A 17,104-nucleotide genomic window follows, 5' to 3' on the forward strand; every position below is an offset into this window, starting at 1 on the left:
TCGCAGTAGTGCCTTACTGATCTAACTGGAGTCTATCAGAAAGAAGCATTTCCGGGGATTAGAGTAGGCAGATGTGTGGCACTTAATAAATTTAATGTGTTGGGTGGGGGTATGTGTATTAGCTGAGAGTTTCAGGCTTTAACTTTGAACGATGAAAGTATCCAGTTGGGTACTGAACTTGACGCCGCCGTGTGCCTCCTGGAGCTGGGCCAGATGTTCTACAGTTGAACCGCTGAGATCATGAACCGTGATTAAGTTGTGGCTTGAGGCTATGAGCAACCAAGTTATAGAAATTTAGAATTTGTCCAGGTTTTTTTTTTAAAAAAAAGGTCATTTATTTTGAAGTTTGCCTGTTTCATTATTGATTACCAGTAACTTTAAAAACTGATTTTTAATAATTTTTAAAATAATGATTTTATTTGCGTGTGTTGATCGTGCAAAATAATGGGTTTCATTTTCATTCTTTCATACACTGCTTTGGTCATATCCAACCCCACTACATGCTAGTGCTATCTCCTGCCTCCTCCTGGTTTGTTGTTGTTGTTTTGTTGTTTTGCGAACAGTCCATCTTCTCCTTCTGTGTATTTCCTTTTATTTTATTTTATTTTTTGTCTAATGACAGAAAAATGAAGTGTTTGTCTTCCTGAGGATGGCTTATTTCACTTAACATGTTTTTTAGTTCCGTCCATTTTTTCCCCCCAAAATAATCTTCTTTTTCATGGCTACCTAAAACTCTACTTTGTATACACTATCCCTCCCCCCAGGCCCCTCCCCACCTCATTTTGAAACAAGGTTTCTCTGTGTCTCCCTGGCTGTCCTGGAGCATAGACCAGACTGGCCTTGAATTCACAGATCTGTCTGCCTCTGCCTCCTGAGTACTGAGATTAAAATTGTGCACCACCACCTGGCTTATGCTGGTTTTTAACCCAATGACAGGCAAGTAGGCTGATCCCATAGCTTGACTATGTCAGTTGGTGACATGATAAACATGACTGTGCAGGTGTCCTATTGTCTGCTGACTTTCACACTTGGACCCAGAACTGGAAAAGCTACAGTCTACGGTTATTGTGTGCTTTTTTTTTTTTTTAAGAGTGGTGGTAGTGGCTTTGACATTAAAGTACTTGGGAAGTACAAGGAAAAGTAAACATTTAGCCCAGCATGAACACATGACTATAATCTTAGTCTAAGGCTAAGTCAGGAGATTGTGAGTTTGAGGTCAAGTTAGACTATAAAGTGTGTTCCCATCCAGGCTGGACTACATAGTGATATTCTGCAAAAAAAGATCTGCCAAGCGGAGTGACTTTGTCATAAGCAGCTAGTTAGGACCCCGGGGGACACATGGACAAGTCATCATTGGTTTGACAATTCCGGGAAGCTTCTTTCTGCTCCCTGACATCAGAGTTTTATGTCTTGGAAAGAACTGAAATCACGAAAGTTTCCTCAGAAATCTGAGCTCCTGGCTTAGGGTGACTCCTTTCAGATCTGGTGTTCCTTAGAAAAATAGCTACATGATGACTCATGTGGGTCACTTGCCTGCTTGAAAGTTTTGAATTTGAATCCTAGTAGAAAAGATGCCAGTCAAATGTTAGGGTAGCTGGGTATCCTTAGAGACTGAGTGTGTCAGAAGCAAAATTAAAAAGTCCCTGTTGGCAAGAGAAGGAAACAGCCAGAACCAAGAGTGAAAGAAAATGGACTAAGCTTGAGGTCACAGAAAGAGGAGACAGAAGACAAAAATAGTAATAGTTAACATTACTGAGAACTTACTCTATGTCAGGTATGGTTTGAAATCATTGACTATAGTGATCACAGCAATACTCCGGAAGTGTTCACAAGAGGAAAACTCGGAGAGAGATGTTAAAGGCTCACCCAAGGACAGTCAGGGGTAACTTGTAGACCTAGAATGCAGGCCTAGGGTTCAATCGGAGAGCCATTATGTTTGATCACTATACCTTGATGCATCCATAACCGTCAAGGTTGCATATGACTCAAATCTTGTGTCTCTGGCACACAGCCCGAGGCTGGAAGGCAAGAGGTCTTGTTGAATGTTTCCAAACTGAACAGAACCCAGCAAACTCAACCTGGGGCTTGGCCTAATACCTCCAGATTATGGTAGGCTCTACTGGGCTCAGCAAGGCGCTAGGAAGATCAAGATGGCTAGCCAGTCCCTCAGGGCTGGCAGCAGAAACACAGTTTAACATGCTGATGGAGGGTCACGGGCTTACGGTCTTAAGGGCACTAGAAGGGAGAGGGAAACCATGGTACTTAAGAACCCAGAGCCCAGGGAAGTAAGGAAGCAGCTTGATCATTGTACTGCACACTCTAATTCACTAACGCCAGCAGTAGGCACTGGGCACTGGTGTAGAATTAGGTAGAGCCTTTTCTGCGCCCCACGTGGGCAGAAGACGGGCCACCTAAGCTGTAGGTCTCTGCAGATCTCCTTAGGACCTCTCTCCTGGTTTGCATGGGCAGACAAGACTGACTCCAGGTCCCTTGATTGCCGGCTGAGGACTTTTAAATGCTTATTTCACTGACCACTAATTGAAAGCTGGAGACAGGGCTTGGATAATCTTCAGGACCACTGGTGAACATTCTGGAACAAGAATGCTTGTAACACTGTCTGTGAACAACCACAAAAACACTTGTTTTTTTGTTTTTTGTTTTTTTTTTCCTGGCACGTCTGAGTCCTAGAATTTAAAGGTAAAGAGGTACTGGGGTCTAAGCGCTTCCTGCTAGCCTCTTCCACTCTTGTCACCGTGCCTACATGCAAATGGGACCCTTTCCTTTCTTCCTCAGCATGTATGCAGACATAGAAAACTAAAACTTATTTAAAACTAATTAAACAGAAAGAGGGTACAAGTTCATAACCATCTGCCATCAACTGGCTCCGGTTAGAGTTCGGAGTGGCTTTTAATCTTCCTAATGCTTCGACCCTGAGGCTTTACTATCATTCCTCATGCGGTGGTGACCCTCACCATAAAATTATTTTTTTTTTTGCTATTTAATAACAATTTCCCACTGTTAGGAATTGTAAAGCAAATATCTGTGTTTTCCAATGTTTATCTTAGGCGACCTCTGAAAAAGGTCTTTTTGACCCCAGAGGGGTCGCAACCCATAGGTTGAGAACTACTGGCTCTGGGCTATTTTAGTCCTCCTCAAACTAGAGTATTGAGACACACAGTCAGGAAGAAGATGGAGTAGGTCTCTGTAGGGAATCATGGACTCCGAGGACCCTAAAGTCTCTCATATTCTTCTGGGTTATGGGCCCCCGAAGTGTTACTTCTTAGGGTATCCTTATTTTCTGCCTCCTGGGAAAATGCTGGAAGGCTTTTTCACGGGGAACTACCATGAAAGCTCTGTAATGAACACAGAACTCACTGGACACAAGGATCCGGGAGGAGGACTGAGACCCGTTCCTGTGCTAGGAGCAGAGGTCTCCTGGTTAGCGGCAGTCAGCCCTGCTCATGCAACCTCCTTTAAAGTGGAAGGCAGCAAGGATTCTGGGAAGGAGCCCTTTCCCAAGTTCCTGTCACACTGTCTGTCCCCTCATTTACTGTAGTCTGTCCCTGTCTGTCCTGTGTGCTGATTCACCAGGCCTATGATTTTATATGACACAGTTGCCTGGCTGTCGCAGAAGCAGTTTGGAAGGTTTGAACCACTTCAGCCTCTTTTTCCTTCAGCTACGGACGCCGACCACAAGGTTATTAACAGGCGGTCACTTAACGTCAGGCCTGCCACAGATATAGAAGGGAATCCCACAGCCGTGGATTTCTAGTCTAAACCCAAAGAGATGTGAAGATATCGAGAAAGCCCCTGGTTTGGGTTGTGATGTTAAGACACTCGTTTGCCTCAAAGATCTTGAATCGCATAAAAATAAATGAATGACCCCAGCTTTTGTCTCTGTCTCACCAACACGCGACAGCTAAAGTGCAGTGAGCAAATTAAAAGGAGAGAGCAAGGGCTGCGTCTTCAAGGAGAGGTCCTCTGAGAATCTCACCATCTCAGGACAGCCGAGGTCACGGCTCTTGTGAATCAACTTTAAAAGGAGCCAGATGAATTTGTGGCCTGCGATAACATCTCTAGTGACTGGGGTCTAGACAGGATGGCAGGTTCCCAGGCTTCACTCCTTTCCAACCTCCTGGGTCGAAAAGGTCACAGGAGTGCACGGGGAATATCTTTTCCCAGGGGCCTTGCTCATGTCCAATTTTCCCTCAGCAAACTGTCTCATTTTCCATCTCCACCGCTCTTCGAAATGGGGCGTAATTTCTGGGTCGATGAACTTACACACTGGTTGTTTAAGAAGCTTGGCGTAACTTCCCTCTGAAGACTACAGATGCATGCAAACCCTTCCACACCGGAACTCTATCTGGAAACCGGTTCTGAAGATGCTGCTAGGACCCCAAAGACTCTTGCTTTCTTTTGAAAGTTGTTCCCCTGGAACTGACGGCCGGAAAACAAACAACGATCTTGCTAAACCTGAGGGCAAGTAGATTCATACTAGTAATGACAGGAATGCAGAGAGTATTTAAATTCTAATAAAAACAGCCAAAATGCACGTTAGGCATCCTGTATCCCAGGCCTTGCCTGCCACGAGAGCTTTTAAGGCATTATCTTGTTTAATTCTCCCATAATTCTTAGGGCACGGGGATTCTGTATTATTATCCCGGTTTTATAGATGGATGTTATTACACCTCAGCCTTACACCAGAATTTCTGGCCAAATACCCAGTTGTCTACTTAATGTCCCTGTTTGCCCATTCATTTGCACTATACAAGTTTAAAGTTTCCCAGACTTGGGTCAGCGAGATGGCTGCACAGATAAAGGTGCTTGCTGCCAGGTTGATGACGACCTGCATTTAATCCCCAGAATTCACTCAGTGGAAGGAGAGAAGGGATGGCTGCTAGGCGTTCCCTGATATTTACATGAGTGTCCTGGCATGTGGGCCTGCTTGTATACAAACACACACACACACACACCATACCACACACACACACATACACCACACACTCACATACACCACACACACCCCACACACACACATACACACACACACACACACACACACCACTTTAAAATATATATATATATATATATATATATATATATATATATATATATATATATATGACAAAACTGCCCCAAACTTGACTCCCAGCATTTCCTGACCCATCTTCCTGCCCCCAACAAACCTATAAAACCCTCAGGACTCCCTCATCCCAGGTAATGGTGAGTCGTGCCTTCTAAACTGCCAAAGCCAAGACCCTTGGAGATCTGTGACTCAGCACTTTCCCTTATGCCCCCTCTCCAATCTGGTCAGCCAATCTTGTCAAACTATCTCCAGAATCTGACAGTTTCTTGCTCCCCACAGCGCCCATCGCCGTACAAAGATCCTCTTTTGCCTGGACAGTTGGGTCACTTCCTCCTACCTCGTGCCCTCCAAATCTATCCTCTGCACGGCAACATGGGATTCTAGCTAAAATGAAAACTCGGGACCTTCCAGGGGCTTTCATCTGACTCAGGGGAGAGTCCCCGGATGGCTGCAGAACCTCCCAGTCTTCTCGGACCTCGTCCTCTCTCGCTAGCTCCAGCAGCCTGGCCATACTTTTCTTGGGACAGCCCAGAGAAGAGTCGTCATCTCCGTTTTTCCTCTGTCACCAGAACTTTGGATCTCCATTCTCTACTCGCTGTATCCACAGGGTTTTAACTAGTCCCCTCTCCCACCATCCCCACCCCTCTTCGTTCCCCCCCCCCCCCCCCCCCCCCAGGTCTTAACGCAGCAACACGTTCCTAGAATGGCTGGTTTGTTCGCAGGTTTCCTCAATGATTCTCGCCATCTTTTCCTGCTTCCAGTTCCTTAATGCTTATCACAGCGAGACACCGCCCTGTGTATTGCCTGCTTCCCTCCACTAGAGTTGATGAGCTGTGTGAGAGGGAGTTTTTGCTTGATTTCCTACCATATAGTGCATGGTGGCACACATAAGAGTACACGCCTTGTTGAATGTTGAGGAAAGAGGGACCCACTCGACTTTACTCAAATACTGAATGGCAATTCAAGGCGCAACCCCTGAAGCTTCAATAACAGAACGGTTGTAACTTGGGGTCATCTTGCACACATGGAAAAACTATGCTTTTCTCAAGAAGAGAGCTGGGTGCTTCATGGCAGATCAGGCCTTACACATTGGTGGTGACTCTGTCCCCTGAACTGTCTGTGGCGGTGTGCTCTTTGATAAGGGGAGGCTTGAATGGCTGGTTGTAAGTAAGGTCTCTGTCCTGTGTCTGGTTAGTCCTGGTGAACACACATGTACATCTTGACATCTGAAATCTCTGCTCTCTCTAGCAGGCCTGGTTAGCACACTGCTTATCTTTGGGAACTTTTTGGAGGCTGGGTTCTATTTGTGTGGACTTAGTGTCTACTAAGCAAACCTGTTAGGAAGTGCTGTATACCGTCAATTCGATTACTTCATGTTTCCTCTATAACATACATAGACATATGTAGGATATGTATGATGCATATCATGATATCATGCCCATTTCCTTCCGATTGGGATAACCACATTTGTGGCTCTTGCACAGTTTGTATTTTTTAGTACATCAAGTGTTCTCTACATTTCAGTCACCGTCTCAGGTCATGGAATGCAGGGGCTTTTAAATTCACATTTTTAGGGCTGGAAGATGGTTTGGGGATAAAGTGTATCCTGCACAAGAATGAGGGCCTGAGTTCATACCCAGAGCTCTCAGAGACAAAGCACTGAAGTTCCATTTCACGTATGGAATACAGTTCCTCCAATCCTGTCCTTTAATCCTTTCTGGAATCAACCAGCACTACCAATTTATTTCTTTTTAAAAATATTTATTAATGTAGGTTGGCAGTGTTGTCTCATGACTTTAATTGCTGTACTAGGGAGACAAACACAGGTGAATCTCTGAGAGTTCAAGGCCAGCCTGGTCTACAAAGCAAGTTCCAGGACAGCCAGAGCTACACAGAGAAACCCTGACTCAAAAGCAAACAAAACATTGTATTAATTTATTTTATGTATATGAGTATTCTGCCTGTATGCCTGTGCGCCTGGTGCCCATGGAGGCCAGAGGAGGGCATTGAATCCCCTGGAACGGGACAGAGAAAAGTTTACAAAGTCCTCGATGAAGAGCTACAGGGAGTCAGTGGTTGATGAGGGAGGGAGGATTGGTTTTCAGCAGGGACAAAACTCCTGGTAGGTTACCCAGTCCCAAGCAGTCAGCCCTAAGCTCATGTCCATGCAGGTAACACTAAATGGATTCAGTGAGACTGTCTGTTTGCCTGTCCACTCATTTATCTCCTACTGAGATGTGTGTGTGTGTGTGTGTGTGTGTGTCTGTGTGTGTAAAATGATAGTTATTGAAGAAAGGCTCATGAATCTGAGAGGGAATGGAGAAGGGGTGGAAATGATGTAAATACAGTGTGCTTGTATATGAAACTCTTAAAAAAAAAAATCCAAAACCAACATTTGCCCCTCCAATCCTGCCTACCAGCCAATCAATCAATCAACCAACCAACCAATCAACCAACCAATCAATCAATCAATCAGTGGTGGCATGCTGTTTATACTGCCCCCCATACAAATACACATAATTAAAATTTTATTTAAAAAATAGTGATTCATTGTATTCAGTCTGTGTGCACACTATAACTTACATGAGCAGTCCTCCATTGTGAGACAGTGAGTTTGTTTCCCATCTTTTTCTACAATAGATAATGTTGCAGCCACCATCTTCATGGCAAGCCTGTTTGCCAGCGTGAAAATATACTGCAGGATAATGCTCTAAAAGTAGAGACACGGGGTTGGGGATTTAGCTCAGTGGTAGAGCGCTTGCCTAGGAAGCGCAAGGCCCTGGGTTCAATCCCCAGCTCCAGAAAAAAAAAAAAAAGAACCAAAAAAAGTAGAGGCGCTGTGTCAACGTGTGTGCGTGCATTTGTAATGGTGATTGATAATGCCAAACGCTCCTCTGTAGCCTTGGCACCAATTTTCATTCTCATCCACAGTGTGAGCAAGAAGTTAGATGTCCCGAGCGTTGGATCCACGGACCCTCGATTGTGTGCAATCTTTCGCTCAGATAGGAATTTGTTTCCATTCAGAATTAATGAGGGTGAAGGTCAGAGGGCAACTTGCTGGGGTGGATTCTCTCCTTCCACAACGAAGATTTCAGGTTTTCACGAAGGTTGTCAAGTTTAGTTATCTCTGGCTTGACTGTTTTCTTCTGGGAGAAGTGCATACGTAAATATCACCAGATTATCAAAATACCAGAGACACTGCTTGGCCGGGCCTGGTGGCTCAAGTCAATAATCCTAGTGCTAGGGAGGTTAAGGCAGGCAAAGTACTATGTCACCGTGGCCAGCCTGAGCTATGTAAACCCTGTCTCAAGGATAAACACCTGAAAACCCACCCTCCAACACACACACAGGGTGCCGGGGGAGGAGAGAACAGGCACCAAAATCAATACCTGGAGCAAGCCTTACACTTGGAAATCCAATACAAAGAAAAGGTTTGCAAGAAAAACACTAGAAAAGTCTTGCATGTTTACAAATAAAATGAAACCCATAAGACCAAATCCATGCACTTACTTTAGCAGACTGTTTCATTAGCCAAGAGCATCTGTTCTTAAAAAAAAGGCTGGGGCAAATCCCATGGCAGGGACATCCACGTGTAACAAACAGTTACTTTTTGGGATTTTTTTTTTAAAAACTTAGTTCAGGACACAGAGCTTAATGCAGGGGAGGAACCCTGTACGACCTCCGTGTCTGAGTTGTATGCACCTCTCCCATGACCTCCCGTCCTAGAAGATGCAAGATTTCATGCATCTGGTTATAATGAGGTTGGACCGGAAGGACTCCCTCAGTCAAGAAGGACTGTAAATGTGGCCTCAGTAATCTATTTCTCCCTTCAACTTGGGCCACACATCTGTGCAAGATAGAAATAGACCCATATAATCCTCTCTCATTCCTCTGGCCATTTAAAGGCCAGGAGACCCTCACCTACATCCTAGGGACTTTGTGTGGGTCAACAAGCAGAGTCTAATTAGTTGTGACGTAAACAGTGATTATTGTTATCAACGTTGGTTCCAGCCTGGGTTCCTGACTGACGACAGAGAGAGAGAGAGAGGGAGAGAGAGAGAGAGAGAGAGAGAGAGAGAGAGAGAGAGAGAGAACCTGCTTGTACAGTGGTCTCAGAAGGACTTTATAATACCCTACAAAGTTCTATGGGGCATGTCTCCATTGAAGTATGTAAGGAGTATTTTCAAGGGGGAGGGCTGTTCCTATATAAATGGCCTCAGGGAACCTAGCTACTGCCACCAGTGTCAGAGGGCTTGCCTAGGATATAGGATGCGGCATTTCTGGGTCCAGAGGGAGGAACCAGGACCTTGAGGGAGGCAGCAGTTAGCCCAAGAACAGGAAGGATACATGAAGATGAAGCAACCCACTGGCATTCGTTGCTTGATTATTGGTTATTTAGTATATGTAGGGCATTGCCCTAAGGGATAGAGGACTGTGAATGTGACGTAGGCAAGTTCTGTGCTCCACAGTGATTCTGTTTGAGAAGATGAGGTCCATCCAACCCTCCTCCATTCATCCATCCTCCATCCATTCACCCTGCCCCAGCCATTCCTCCACCCTTCCAATGAGGGCCACTGCCCGCTAGGCTAAGCATCTATTATGTGGGGCGACATAGTAACAGGGATATGGCAATTAAAAAGACAAAGATTTGGGGCTGGAGAGACGGCTCAGCGGTTAAGAGCACCGACTGCTCTTCCAGAGGTCCTGAGTTCAATCCCAGCAACCACATGGTGGCTCACAACCATCTGTAATGAGATCTGATGCCCTCTTCTGGTGTGTCTGAAGACAGGGACAATGTACCCACATACATAAGATAAATAAATCTTAAAAAAAAAAAAAGACAAAGATTTTGTGTCTCCTAGGACGCAGATTAATATTAGCAGTAAGACTTCCTAAACCATGATGTCAAATTCTCTTTGAGGATGAAATTAGGACATTAGCTTGAAACAAATAAACAATTATGTCCAGTAGGGGTGTGGCTATGACAAAGAAAGCTGAATACAGCAAACTGTATTCTACGTTGAGTGTGTGTGGAGTGTCCTGCCTGGACTAGAAAACAGTCCAAAGAAAGAGACTGGTAAGTCTGTTCCTAGTATTTATCTGACGCCAGGATAGCGGGCACTGAGTGAGCTCAGTGACACAGGCCGCTGGGAGCATTCTGTTCACGCTGTCTCACAGACTCCCGCCTCTCTCTGGGCCGACTCCTCGGGGTTTGTCCCAATGGTCCCAGGAAAGTCAGCTCACAGTACTGTACACACTGTGTCATGATACTGTCACCGCTGGGGTTTATTGATTCTTTGGCGTCTGACTTCCTTCCTAGGCAGCAAACTCCATGAAGAGAGAGGCTCTGCCAGTCTTTTCTGCCTTTGGATCTCATTTCCTGGCACTTACAGGCATTCAGGAAATAACCGTTAAATGACTGAATAAATTAATCAAAGACTGAATGAATCCGGTTTTCCAGGAAGATTTGCCTATAAAAGAAGAATGTTCCAAACAGAGCAGGGACTTTTACTTCTGAAACTCTTAGGGACCAACTTCCTTACAAAGTAGGTAGTGCTTGAACACAAATAGAAAATGCAAGTGCAGGGTGGGTTTTTGTTTTTTGTTTCTCAGCTTGACACAGCTAGAGTCATCTGAGAGGACAGAACCTTAACTGAGAAAATGGCTCCATCAGATTAGCCTCTGGGCAAGTCTTGGGGGGCGGCATTTTCTTCATTTCTAATTGATGGGAGAGAACCTATCCCATTGTAGGTTTTGCTGTCCCCAGATGGGTGGTCTTAGGTTGTATAAAACACCAGAGTGAGCGAGTCTAGGGGAGCAAGCCAGTAAGCAGCACCTCCATGTTCTTTGCTTCAGTGCCTGCCTCCGGGATCCTGCCTGGAGTGCCTGCTCTGGCTTCCCTCAGTGATGGGCTGTAGGCTATAAGCTGAAATGAACCCTTTCCTCCCCAAGGTGCCTCTGGTCACCGCAGACTAGGACAGCAGGTGAACAGGAGCTGAGGGACTTTGGAGATGGAACAACAATTACAGGAATGACTGATTGGCCGCCCACCCTGAGCCTTAAGTTGACCATGGCGATCAGTGTGGCAGGGCTGAGGAGGGAGGGGAAAGGGTTCTTGTAGGTATAGATGAACAAAAGAAACCAAGTTCAGAACTCAGAGGGTGTGCAGGGGAGCAATAGCAGCCCATGTTGGGGGAAAGTATGATGGGATTTCTAGAAGAGGGCCCTGCTTCACTGTGGAGGAAGTCCCTGAACTGTACCGGGAAGGTTCACTCCTGTCTTGTTCCCCAAAGAATAGTGTGGGTGATGACAAGGGCCAAATGACCCCAGGGAAAGGCCGGTTAGAATGGTTTCCCAAAGGCTTCACAGTGGGCAGCACTTCAGTAGTCTCACCTTTGGGACCCCACAGGATCCAGGTTCTGGCTTTCTGCCCAGGAGGCTAAGAAATGTGATCCCTCAGTACCCAGTGGTCTAGTTTTCCAATGCTGCTGTCCATAACCTGGAGAGCAAGTTTCCAAAGGGAAAGAAAAGTTGGATTGTTGAAGATATCAGATGCCCCTGTGTTAGGCTCTGGGGCTCAGTAGCCAGGTCACACGGAAGCTCCTCCCCTAATCAGTGGTCAGCTTGCCAAGTCACAGCCAGAAAAATAATCAGGAAAGGAAGCCCACATCCAGTGGCTCATGTATTCATGTCCCGTAGGTGGATCTAAAGCTGTAGTTTGAGAATTAGAACTATAATTGGTTTGCTTGGTAAATTTGGATTAAGACAAGGGGGGACTATTGAAAGAATGTTTTGAGGTATCCGGCTTACATCTCTATAATGGGAAGGTACTCAGCTCAGAATCTCCTCAGCTACCACCCTCAGAACGCAGCCACTCTGTGATGGGATCTGCTGAGCATGGCTTATCTGACCACCTCACACTCTCATGGCTACTTGGCCTCCTTCAGATTTCACTGTTTCTCCAGTCTAAGGACTACTGTTTCTTTAAGGAGACTTAGCCGATCTCTGCTCTAATCCATTACGTGTTGATGCCCTAGTTTGACTCTCAGAGGACAATCTCATTTCTAATTCTTACAGAATCACTCACTGATGCTAACTGCTAACACTTTACAGTCTGGAGATTCTGGGGCCCTCTGAGCCCCAGGTGGCTTAGGACAATCTTACTTAACACTGTCAGAATTTTATAAACTTTGCTGATCATATATCCCATTCCATTCATTTGTTTCTTTGTAATTAAAACGCTCATATCTGTTATTTTATCCTAGCTCCTCCCCCTCCCCCTCCTCCCCCTCCTTCTTTTTGAGACAGGCCTAGAACTCTCTATGTAGACTAGGCTCAGAGTGTTGAAACTTGGCATACAGACTATTACAGAGGTTAGGGCTTGATTAGCAGGGTGCAGTCCTACCCCTGTCTCTAGGACTTCAGAAGGCAGCTAGGCCAGTAGGAACAAAAATCAAATCCTGGACCAGAGAGAGCATCTATTCCACCTGTGAGACCATGGGAAGAGGGTTGTTATGTGAGGTGTCATTTGGTGTAATAACAGCACCCGGGGAGGTAGAAGGATCATGAGTTCAAGGCCAGCCTGAGCTAAATAAAGAGACCCTATTAGAAAGTGAAAGCGAGAGAGCAATGGAGAGGGAGAGAGGGAAGAGAGGGAGGGAGACAGAGACACAGAGAGAGAGGGGGGGGAGAGACAGGGAGAGAGGGAGAGAGGGAGACAGAGACACAGAGAGAGAGAGGGGGGAGAGACAGGGAGAGAGGGAGAGAGGGAGGGAGACAGAGACACAGAGAGAGGGGGGAGAGACAGGGAGAGAGGGAGAGAGGGAGAGAGGGAGAGAGGGAGAGAGGGAGAGAGGGAGAGAGGGAGAGAGGGAGAGAGGGAGAGAGGGAGAGAGGGAGGGAGACAGAGACACAGAGAGAGGGGGGAGAGACAGGGAGAGAGGGAGAGAGGGAGAGAGAGAGAGAGGGAGAGAGGGAGAGAGGGAGAGAGGGAGAGAGGGAGGGAGACAGAGACACAGAGAGAGAGGGGGAGAGACAGGGAGAGAGGGAGAGACGGAGAGAGGGAGGGAGACAGAGACACAGAGAGAGGGGGGGGAGAGACAGGGAGAGAGGGAGAGAGGGAGAGAGGGAGAGAGGGAGAGAGGGAGAGAGGTTGTCCTGAAGTACAGTAGCATGGACCTGCATGGAATGTAAGCCTGACTGACTCTCAGACCCAGAGGTCTACCAGCTAACCACTTCTGGATAAATCAGAACATCATATTGCTGACCCCAAACAGCACAGGCATAGGTAGGTCATTACCAAACACCCACACTGCACCCACCAATGCAGGGCTACAAACCTTACTTTGCTTGCAACAAGCTTGGGGATTTCCTACCTTTAACCAGAACTCTTAAATGTTTAGTAGCATAGTGAGGCCTGCCATGCGTGATGGGATTGGGTTTTTGAGGAAGGAGAGTTTCAAGAATAAAAAACCAAGATATTGCTATGGTGCTGGGCTCACCCTCAGTAACTTAGTGACTCCAAGAAGAAGAAAATGATGCTGCAATTTGAACCAGTTTTTTTTTTTTATTTGCACTCATTTTATGCTAAATTTGTTCTGGTGCCAAAAGCTTTTGTTCTGCAGTTTCCCCTGGGATGTGGTTTGCTTCAGTGCAGTCTCCTCGTTAGGGACAGTTTGTTTTCGTTGAGGTCATCTTGATGAGGCAGGGGAGCTCACTGGTGCGTTAACTGGATGCTGTGTCTTAAGTTCGACAATGCACTGTGGATGTTTAGCTCACCCGGAGATGTTCAGTGACTCAAGAATCAGCATCCCCCTCTGTGTTTTCAGTCACGGACCACTCTTTGGTCCAGTCTCACTGCTCCTACTAACCCCACCATTGTGCCTCTGGAATAGCTCAAGGTGGATTTTTAAAGTGACATCATTTAGATACTTGGTGGCTTTTCAGATGTGCACTCTCTTGATGGCCTAGGTAGTTCCACAGACATCCTTAAAACAAAAGAAACATGAAGGTTTGAACCTCTTCATTGGCATACTTTTGTGATGTTATAGGGTTTTTCTAGTTCAACAGAGCCGTGAACCTTTTCCACAGGTCACCCCAGGTCACTTACAGGAAGAAGTCAAACCATCCGATCCTGGTGGTCAGTATGAGAACACAAGGCACTCTGGACTTAGGAGGTAGCGGAGGGCTGCATTTAACAATGTGGTAGTGAGGGCTGGAGAGATGGCTCAGTGGTTAGGAGCAATGACTGTTCTTCCAGAGGTCCCGAGTTCAAATCCCAGCATCCACATGGTGGCTCACAACCATCTGTAATGGGATCCAATGCCCTCTTCAGATGTGTCTGAAAAACAAACAAACAACCCAATGTGGTAGTGAGCCTCCTGGATTCAAATTCAGCCACCACCGCCTGTCTACTGTGAGGAGTGGGGTAGGTCTTACTTGTAAATAGGGACAATGATGGAACTCGCTCTACTGGGTTGTTGTGGAGACCAAACCTGCTAACTAGTGAACAGTGCTTAGAAAATATGCTAACCAGTGTGGGGGCAGCGCGGTCCACACATAGGAAATGCTCAGAGAAATTGGCCATTATCTTGATTAAGTTGAAGTCATATTTTGATTGGATTCAGGAAGCATTGCATCCTCAGTAACTTCGTAATTCTAAGCTTCTTTTCTGAGCTGAATATATCATCTTAACCACGTTTTCACGTTTTAAATGTTCATTTTATTTATTATTATTACTGTGTATGTATGTGTGTATTTTTGACGTGTGTGTGTGAGTGTGTGTGTGTGTGTGTGTGTGTGTGTGTGTGTTAAAGGGCAACTTTAGGAGACGGATCTCTCCTTCCACTCTGACTCTGAAGACTGCACTCAGGTCACAAGGTTTGCATGCCAAGCCCTTTTCCCCATTGAGCCATCTTGCCAGCGCCATCTTAACTCACAGATCCCAACCTGATCACCAAGATACCTCAGCAGGTATAGGTGCCTGCTGACAATCCTACCTGAGTTCAACTTTTGGAAGCCCACATAGCAGAAGGAGAGACTCCTGAAAGTTGTCCTCTAACTTACACACACACACACACACACACACACACACACACACACACACACACACACACGGGGTGGGGGCAGTGTGCATGAGCACAAATAAATACAATTTAGTAAAGATCCTTTCTTACACACAGATCAGACCTCACCTAGAACCCTTGGTCACACTTGGGCAGTCCATGCAGTTCATGCTTCCCCGCCAGCCCTTCCTAGAAGTCCTTGACTGGAGGGACCTGAGTTCACCGGACAGTTGCTCTATAATGGGTTCCAGAAGACCTCTGGCTTTAGAACTCCCCAGAAGGGCCCCTTCTTTGCATGCCTTGGAGCTTGGCGTGTTCTGGAATCTTCTCAGCTTGTGGGTGATGCTCCAGATGATTGAGCTGGTAGGACAGGGTGGGGCCGCCCTCGCCGACTCCAGGAAGGAAACCAAGTCTGTCCGTACTGACAGCTGCAGCCGGATGGAAATGGCACATGAGGCAACAGAGGCCTCTTCTAAGTAGTCACATAATGCCTGGTAATGACAGGCTTGGGCAGGGTTGTCCGTCCTGTGACTTGAACTTGGATGACTTAGGGGACAGGGGTCAAACGGCAAGAATCAGACACCTGCAAAGCATACGCTCATACTTGTGATTCCTTAATGTGCTTTCTTTCTCACAAACATTTATGAAACCCAGGCAGGAAATAGCACAGTGTACTACATACAGGAGACAGAGAGAAACAACAGTCAGTCCCTACTGCTGCTTTTCATAGTTGGGGACATTCCCCTTCCACCCGGATAACTGAGATGGCCCCTCACTAGTCTCCCTGCTGTGTTCCCAGTCACAATCCATGCAAAACAGAGTCGGGCATGTAAGTCACCCAGTTGTTGCTCCCACAGCCCACACAATACATTACCAGGATCAACAACCCCATTATCCACCAGAACGAGTCTTTGTGGGGTTTCCTCGTGTTCTGTCATATCATGGATCCCATACACCAACCCTGATGCTCTACCTCAAGCTCCCTCGATCAGTCTGACTCCTTCCCCAGCTTCTTGCCTTCTCCAGTCTTCCAGGAAGCTGAACGAGGGTTTATTTAGTCACTGTCTACAGGAACCTTGCTCAAAGCTCATCTGGAATGCCACTCTTCCCCGTGCCTCCTCTGAGGGCTGTATCTATGCCTACAGTCTCCTACCCTGTACCATTCAATCATGTCTTCTGTGCCACAGCTCCCTGCCTGTTTCCTCCAAGGAACTGGTTCTGGGATTGATTGGCTTTGCTTTGTCGTTGGCCTTCCACACAGCTCAGCCTAGCACAGTACTTATGCGAAGTGAATTATACTGAATGGAATGGAGGAGATAAACCTAGGCCAAGGTGACTAATGCGGCTACAATGTCACCAGGGTTCTCGGCAGAGATCCAGAATGAATTATAATTCAAGTTGGAGTGGGGATAAAATTCATTCCAAGAAGGGAAGACTAGGAAAGGCTTCATTTTTTTTTCTTGAGCAAATGTTTTCTGCCCCTCACTTCTGTCCCTTGTATTCCTTCCTTTACTTGCAGCTTTGTGCTATCCATAACCCAGTATTGCAATCAAACGCTAATGTATGTACACACACATGCATGTATGTATTTATAAATGAAGTATCAATATGTTGTCCAGGTTGGCCTCGCACTCCTAGGACCAACCGATCTTCCTGCCTTAGCCATCTAAGTAGCTAGAACTCCAGGAAAAAGCTAATTATATATTTTTCCTGATTTATCATCTACCAGACTAGAGGATCCTTGAGGGAAGGATCAGGCTTCCTGTCATATTCCTATATCTGGCCTGGTGCATGGGACGCAACAGGTGCTCAGCAGATGTTTGTGGGAGAGGAAGGAAAGAGAGATGTGTTTCTGTAGGGATAGCAGGAGCAGCCACATGTGGGGCCCTGCCATACTGTCTCACGGATTAGCTTGTTAGACTGAACACGTTTGTTGGCTACACAGTAAGGAGGG

The 17,104-nt window shown here is 46.3% G+C and overlaps 1 protein-coding gene and 1 long non-coding RNA gene across 8 annotated transcripts in view; one reads left to right on the forward strand and one right to left on the reverse strand.

The window, feature by feature from the left end:
• Positions 1-17,104, forward strand: part of Frmpd1 (FERM and PDZ domain containing 1) — a 167,029-nt gene that overhangs the window by 300 nt on the left and 149,625 nt on the right. The window lies entirely within an intron of this gene.
• On the reverse strand, positions 13,639-16,440 carry LOC120103148 (uncharacterized). 7 transcript variants are annotated; one of them, XR_015620197.1, is made up of 4 exons: positions 16,124-16,440; positions 15,450-15,578; positions 14,196-14,426; positions 13,639-14,073 (listed from the first exon to the last, which is right to left on the reverse strand). It is a non-coding gene; the product is annotated as an uncharacterized LOC120103148 (long non-coding RNA). The 7 variants fall into 7 exon arrangements; XR_015620193.1 differs by having other exon boundaries at positions 15,280-15,824; positions 16,124-16,380; XR_015620198.1 differs by having other exon boundaries at positions 15,450-15,733; positions 16,124-16,353.

The sequence above is a fragment of the Rattus norvegicus genome, chromosome 5 (genome assembly GCF_021556685.1).
Source record: "Rattus norvegicus strain SHRSP/BbbUtx chromosome 5, alternate assembly SHRSP_T2T, whole genome shotgun sequence".
NCBI classification, from domain to species: Eukaryota; Metazoa; Chordata; class Mammalia; order Rodentia; family Muridae; genus Rattus; species Rattus norvegicus.